This window comes from Frankliniella occidentalis, unplaced genomic scaffold, assembly GCF_000697945.3.
Source record: "Frankliniella occidentalis isolate FOCC.00 unplaced genomic scaffold, Focc_3.1 Scaffold7, whole genome shotgun sequence".
Taxonomy (NCBI): Eukaryota; Metazoa; Arthropoda; class Insecta; order Thysanoptera; family Thripidae; genus Frankliniella; species Frankliniella occidentalis.
Window position 1 is genome coordinate 918,169 of NW_026267137.1, and position 6,594 is coordinate 924,762.

Sequence of the window (6,594 nt, forward strand, 5' to 3'; positions counted from 1 at the left end):
AAGAAAAAATATTTAGTCCAGGGCACCAAATTTGAAATCGGTGAATTTTATGCGCTTTCGCTTTACAGATGCGCTGACAACCGTAGAAAAATGTAGCCAAAGCTATATATGTGGCAAGGCTTTTGTTGCTTCGACCCATATTTTGTTTTCCGAAAATTAGGATACTAAATTGTAGTTGGTTTCGGGAGCAATATTTCGTTTCCTACCACCCTGCTTGGGTTGTGTCAACTAAATGGTCCTCTGGGTGACTGCACCTTCCAAAGAGCTTTTCCAGGTGGTGCCGCATCTCCACAGAGGGGTCGCCTCGCCTCCTCCCTCCCTTACTACTTCCGGGTCCGGTAAGGAAATGAAGGCAGCAGGAGGGCAGCGCTGCCGCTAACCGGAGTGGAAATGTCGCGAACCGGGAAGCGATCTCCCTGCTATGCAGCGTCCCGTCCTGCTGCGAGCAGAGGAACTACACCGCTCAAAATACAATTTGGAGTCGCAGACGATTTCATAAAGAGTGTGTATAAAGTTGATACACATCAGTGCTTGTAAATTAACAATCTTAAATTAAATCGCAACTGTACGACATCTTTTCATGAAAAGTTTTCCTGTATCCGGTACGACAATAATTTCTGACAGTGTGTAATTATTATTGTTTCACAGTGTACTTAACCCCTTGCGCAGATGACACACGGCAGTGCACTGTGGCGGGGCCGCTGCCGGGCACTGCACCGGGACCCCGAGACACATAAGCGTTTGTTCCTTCCCTGTGGTCGCCGGCGCCGCACGGCCCGCACGGACGGAGCGAGCGGCCCGCGGAGCCCGGAGAGGAGCCCTGCCCATTATCTTATCCACAGCTGTGATCGCTTGTCGTGGTGCGGTTTTCGCTCCGCCAGAGGGACGTCTCCAAACAACGGGTTTTCGTATCGCCGTGGGTAGCAGTGCCCGTCAAGTCCGTCGTCACCACAATAGAAAGCCAAAAAATAATAATTTAAAAGTGGTCTTTTTTTTTGATTTTTTTCTGATATTTTCGCGTTGTTTTTATTTACCTTTTAGAGGGGGGGAGGGCCGGGGGGTGCAAACATCATATTGATTACTGACTTTGACCTGCTCTGCGGTATTTTCACTCGTTGATGGCCTGCGGCTTCTTTCCTTTCAAATAACTCATTCCGTGGTCACGTGAGTGGAGCGGAGTGAGAGGGCGGGGCATGCCACACCGTCATCAGCAATTAGCGCCCCGAGGACCCCTTCAACGTCAGGCTCCGTTCACCTTCCCGTTAACCGCATCCGACAGTTCACCTCCTTTTCCTTAACAAAACGCCGCACAAACACATACACACACACACACACACGAGCGGAGGTACCGTGCTATTTTCTGATCAGGCTGTACGGTATGCAGGCAAACGGGTGGGCGGGCTTATTGCCTACCGTCACCTTATAGGGCGCCGAGCAAGTAGGCAACCACCCACTTCCCTGACAGCTGGTATGGTGCACCTTTAAAAAAAAATAGGGTGTCTTCATGCATAGCATGTTGTTGTTTGCTGGCCATCATTGTAACATAGTTTTCTGGATGGACTCGGGAGACTTTAACGCACTCCACCTTGTGAAGCGGATTTTTCATGCTTACATTGGCATGACAACTTATAAGGAAAATTCTCTGATAATAATGCAATAGAAAGCATGAGGAAAGTACCACACAAGGCTAAAGCCATGGCGTGCACGTGGTAGTAAACGATCCTGAAACCCATCATGTCGAATGTATATGACGAGGCTGTCACGTTTTTTTTACGACTCAGAGTTGTTAACGGCTGCAGCCGTCAGCGGCGCGCCAATTGTCACACCTGCTCCAGAATGACCGCCAAAAATACTACTGAGGAGCAAACCGAATGTTTGGCTAAACAGAGAGAAAAATGTGAATGTGTTAATCTTATGGTTTGAGCCAGGTCGGTGCGGTAGCGCGGGAATGCCGGGCAGGCATACCAACCGCCAATCTCAACGAGGACTGCACTTGTCGTTACAGCGTTGCCAACGTTGCCACACCGCTGTGCGCCCATTCCTGCCGTCACTCTGGCAACATGTCCTCCGCAAAAATTAAATGAAATTAAGGAAAGGTCGTTTGTTTGTTTTGCTGAACCATTTTGGTCCATACTGTTTTCATTACATTTTAAAAAATCTTAAAACAATCTAGCATTGTAGCATTAAAAACAACCTAACCGACATTTTTGACATTTATTATAAAATAATCGTCAATGAAACATTATTATGATGGAATTAGCACAAAAAGCAAACGACACGACAAGTAACAACTGTTACTCATATATTTCTACCACAATAGTTGGTATTATTTGCTGTTACCTTTCTTTTTTCTCGCTGATCTGCTTTGGCATCGCATTCCAGGCATTCCTGGCCAGGCGCCCCTCCACACCCCTTTCAGAACAACTTCGGGCAGTAACTAGAGCCTGGAGTTCATGAGCGACTGGGAGCGACTGTAGGCGCTGTAGGCGCCCCTCCTCATCCCTTTCAGAACAACTTCGGACAGTAACTAGAACTAGCGCCAGAGGAGTTCGGGAGCGACTGTAGGCGCTCCTCCACAGCCCCTGCGTTTCAACTTGGGACAGTGTGACGAAAGCAATGGAGTACAGTTGCGACTGTAATGTAGGAGTTTCTCAACAACCCCTTCAGAATAATTTTCTGTCAGAGAGCTGTTTCTATTTATTTAGTATGTTCCTCAAGGCGATTAAAATATGGGCACTGCGTAAGCAGAGAGTTGCATCGCTGCTGCCGTTCCGAAAGATCCGACTCTGCATACGGAAACGCAGTGCAGTGCAACCCCTCGCTTGACGTGATGTGGCGCTGTGTTTCCGCGGGACGGTGAGAAGAAGCGGACGAGCCCGAGGAGGTAGTCTGGCCTAGGTACCCTAGGTGCACAACTGCGCCGGTGCGCCGCGGGCCACTACCCGGGCCGGGCCGGCCTGCTGCGCTAGCGCTGCGCCAGCCGTGCTGTGCCGTGCACCGTTACCAAGACGCTGAAAAGTTCAATGGTCGGCGTTAGGTTTCGGCGTGAAGTGGCGTAGCGCGGCGTGGCGCGCGGCCGGGGGAAGGGCTGCGGGGCGACTGCTCGCTCGTGGGAGGCGGTAGTGGTGGCGCGGTCCACTAGGCGTCAGTGCCTGAATAAGAGCGTCACAGGGCGGGGGAGGAGAGGAAAACCGTACGTGAATGGGTTTCTGAACGTTTCTACGAGAGGACACAGTTTCCTATCCATTGTTCACAAGCGGTAGTATTTGCCGAACACACGGGCCATATTAACAAAAGTAAATCAGCGGACCACTTGCGTTCGTCATCACTCGGCCACCCCTCGTGACATCCAGATCTGTGATGATGCATCTGCATTGTTTTATTGTTTTCTAATGTTTTTAGTAGGCTATTGGTTGCGTTCGGGAGGGGGGGGGGGGTGTCTACACTCTAAATGTCTCAGGACAATTATTGCAGATTTGATAGATTTGGACACATCTTGTAACTAACAGTACACATTTAGTGACCAAGCTCGTCATGCACTGAAGTATGCTTCACACAAAAATTGCCCTTAGACAGTACATTTGATGCTGCCCACCCACGCCCATCCTCGATTTGTTCCACAAACCAGGACCTCTCCCCCTCCCCCTTTCCCCCGAACCTTGCCTCGGACGCGTCCTGAGAGAGCGAGGCAGGCTCGCGGTGGAGGCACGGCGGGCACGGCGGGCACGGCGGGCACGGCCGCGGCGGGTCATTGTTTTCCGGAAATCGGAGGAATCGCGTGTTCTCTTACCCGGCCTGCTCGGCGTGCTGGGAGAGGACCGAGAGCCGGTGTGCCGGCCCGCGCCGCGCCACGCATACCTCACTCAAGTCTCCGCGCCTCGCCTATGGCCTCGCCCCGCCGCTCGGGATGCAGCGGTCTTGACCCGTTAGCATGTCAAGGGTTGCACGGCACAAAACAACATGCAGAAAGGAAACACGTTTGATCAAAACTTCCACACCAAACCCCTATAAAACCTTATGCCGGTATATTCCGTTTCAGGGATCCGTAACTTAACGAATCTAAGTTATCCATGTGCTCCAAGACACATCTAACCTACGTACAGAATTTGTCCCTCCTTATTTAGAGTGTGCTCGGCACGCCGCAACTGACAGAGGCAAGTCGCGTCTCCTAACGGAACCATCCCTAGGCCGGGGGCCAAAGCCCTGCCGTGCGGCCCCGGCGCCTAGAAGAGAGCTCCCATCAGAGAGAGGAGAGACAGACAGAGAGAAAGAGAGAGGCTGCAAACCGAATCGTGCCCCTCGATTCATCCTGCCGCGTGATATCTTTGGCACTCTCGGCCCGCCCAGCCGCCCGGTACCCGGCCCACATCAAAAGAATGAGCGCGCTACTACAGTACTACTGGAAAAAAACGACCCAGATCACTACCGCAACCACACCCATTTTCTTTCATCTGTAGCCGACTTTATTTTGGAGGGTTTTTATCGAGAGCAAACAGAAAATCTACTTATCTCATTGATCAAGGCCGAGGGATTGGATTATGCATATTTGTTTTACGCGTATCGTGTGAAGTGGCCAAAAGATAACCGCCGTTTCCGAAAAAAAATAATCCAGAAAACATGTATTGTAATATGAAGTATCCATGGAATTGAAAATAAGTGATGCTGGACAGTAAACTGTGTGCGAAAAGCAAATGTAAAAAAATACAAGGGACAAGTTTAAATGTCCTACCGCAAAGCAGAACGCTCGCCTCGACCGTGACAAGGTCACTACTACACAACAGACTGTACGATTTTTTTCGTGTGTGTGTATATGAGTGTGTCAGCTTCCGTTCCGCTAGCACGCGCCATGCCGTTTGCTACACTGTTTTAAATGATTGCCTTTTATTTTCACCTTTTAAGAAGCGCGTTAACGTGCCTTTACTCTCTTAATATCTAATGGCAATTATGGTAAGTAGCACCGAACTTCTGTGAGCGAAACTCAGTCAACATGTCAACATACGATATTTAACTAAAACTACATTTAGTAAATAGCTAGTTACAATAGTAAATGATCTCATCAGCGATAGTGTGGACACAAGAAACGTACTTCCCATAATATAAGTTAAACATTAGATCGGTACCACATCGAAATCTTACTTACAATCTGATTTAGATGTGCACAAAGACACGTCAGTTCTACTGAATTTTGTGGACTTCTGTTGAGAAGATAATGCTCACGCGCATCGCGCGAGAATGAATAAGACTGAAAAACGAAAATGAGAAAAAGGCTCGTGTGATAATCGATGGCATCAGGATTCGAACTCGCGAGCGAAACCGGTACCGCAGAGATGGTACGATTATGCCGTCCCTCCTTCAAAGAGACCACAGCGGAGACTAGGCGTCCTTCTCTTTTTTCTCTACTTGTTGTAATTCACGCTTGACTGTGTATTGCTTGGACGGTCGCGTCGAATATTGAAACCGCTGAAACGAGTCAAAATAATTGCGTCCAGCAGGCACCGTTACTATTCGTTCATACTTTCTTTGGCACGCGAGGAGGGGAGTCCACCCAAGGGGATGGTCGGTACAGATTCATAGAAAAGTCATTACCAGAGGTAGTCCCCGGTGCGGACGGCAGGGTCCAAAATCCAATGTATCCTCAGGAGATCGTGCACTCTACCACACAGCACAAAGTAACATTAGGTATCCATTCAGCGTCACACTGGCACTAACACTGTAATCCAGAGGTTGTTGCTTCACGTACACAAACACACACACACACACACACAAACACGCGCGCGCGCGCGTCCGCGATCGAACGGATGAACAGACGTAGACGGACGGACGGACGGACGGAGGGACGCGTCGCGCGGCGACCAACCTGCGTGGACGGCGGCCGGGGCGGCACTGGCGCGCGGCAGGTAGGCAGGTAGGCCCGTGGAACACCCGCGCCCCGTTCCGCTGGCCGGCGCTGGCTGCGCGGGCTTGCGGCCTGTGGCGGGGCGGGGTGCGGCGGGGCGAGGTGGCGCGGCGCGGCGAGCCGGGGCGAGGAGGCTGCGAGTTGCGGCGGGGGGCGCCCGCGACTCTAGCGGAGTCCCTCCTTCGCCTCCTCTTCCCCCCGTTCATCCTTTCTCCCTTTCCTCCTCCTCCTTTCTACCTCCGTCTCTCGCGCCCCGCACGGTGCGGCTATCCTCGCCGCCCTCTCGTCTTTCCGTCTCCCTCTTTCATTTATTTCGCCTTGGAGATCGGCAGGCATCTAGCTGCTTCTGTGGTTCCAGCCAGCTCCCTCCAGGCCGGCGGCTCGGCTCCAGGTGGCGGCTCCAGGCGCTGCTCCAGGGCCCGCTCGGTTTGCAGTGGGAGCCTGGGACTTTCCCTTTAACGTACTGCAAGCATCGCTATGCACTCGTCTCACGGTTCAACTCCATCCACGACCCCCTTCTTTCTTTCTTTCTTTCTTTCTTTCTTTCTTTCTTTCTTTCTTTTTCTTAGTCCGTTCCTGTGACTTATTCAAGTTGTCATTGCCTGTGTCGCATGCGCCATGGAGCCGTGGGCTCGCCCATACAGCTCGTTCGGTCATTGAGGGCGGCGCAGGGCGTGAGCCGTGCTGGGAGGGAGGGA

At 51.5% G+C, this 6,594-nt stretch overlaps 1 protein-coding gene across 6 annotated transcripts in view; it reads right to left on the reverse strand.

Annotated features, from left to right (window-relative positions):
• The window catches only part of LOC113210337 (uncharacterized), an 82,784-nt gene that overhangs the window by 53,269 nt on the left and 22,921 nt on the right, over nt 1-6,594 (reverse strand). The window contains exon 1 of one of the 6 annotated variants that reach the window (XR_008011797.1): nt 5,587-5,945. The exons of 1 other annotated variant lie outside the window; for it this stretch is intronic. The gene's annotated coding sequence lies outside the window, so the exon portion shown is untranslated. Of the gene's footprint in view, nt 1-5,586; nt 5,946-6,594 lie in introns of those variants that run through there. 4 more of the 6 variants (XM_052272904.1, XM_052272889.1, XM_026428291.2 and 1 more) reach the window with 4 other exon arrangements.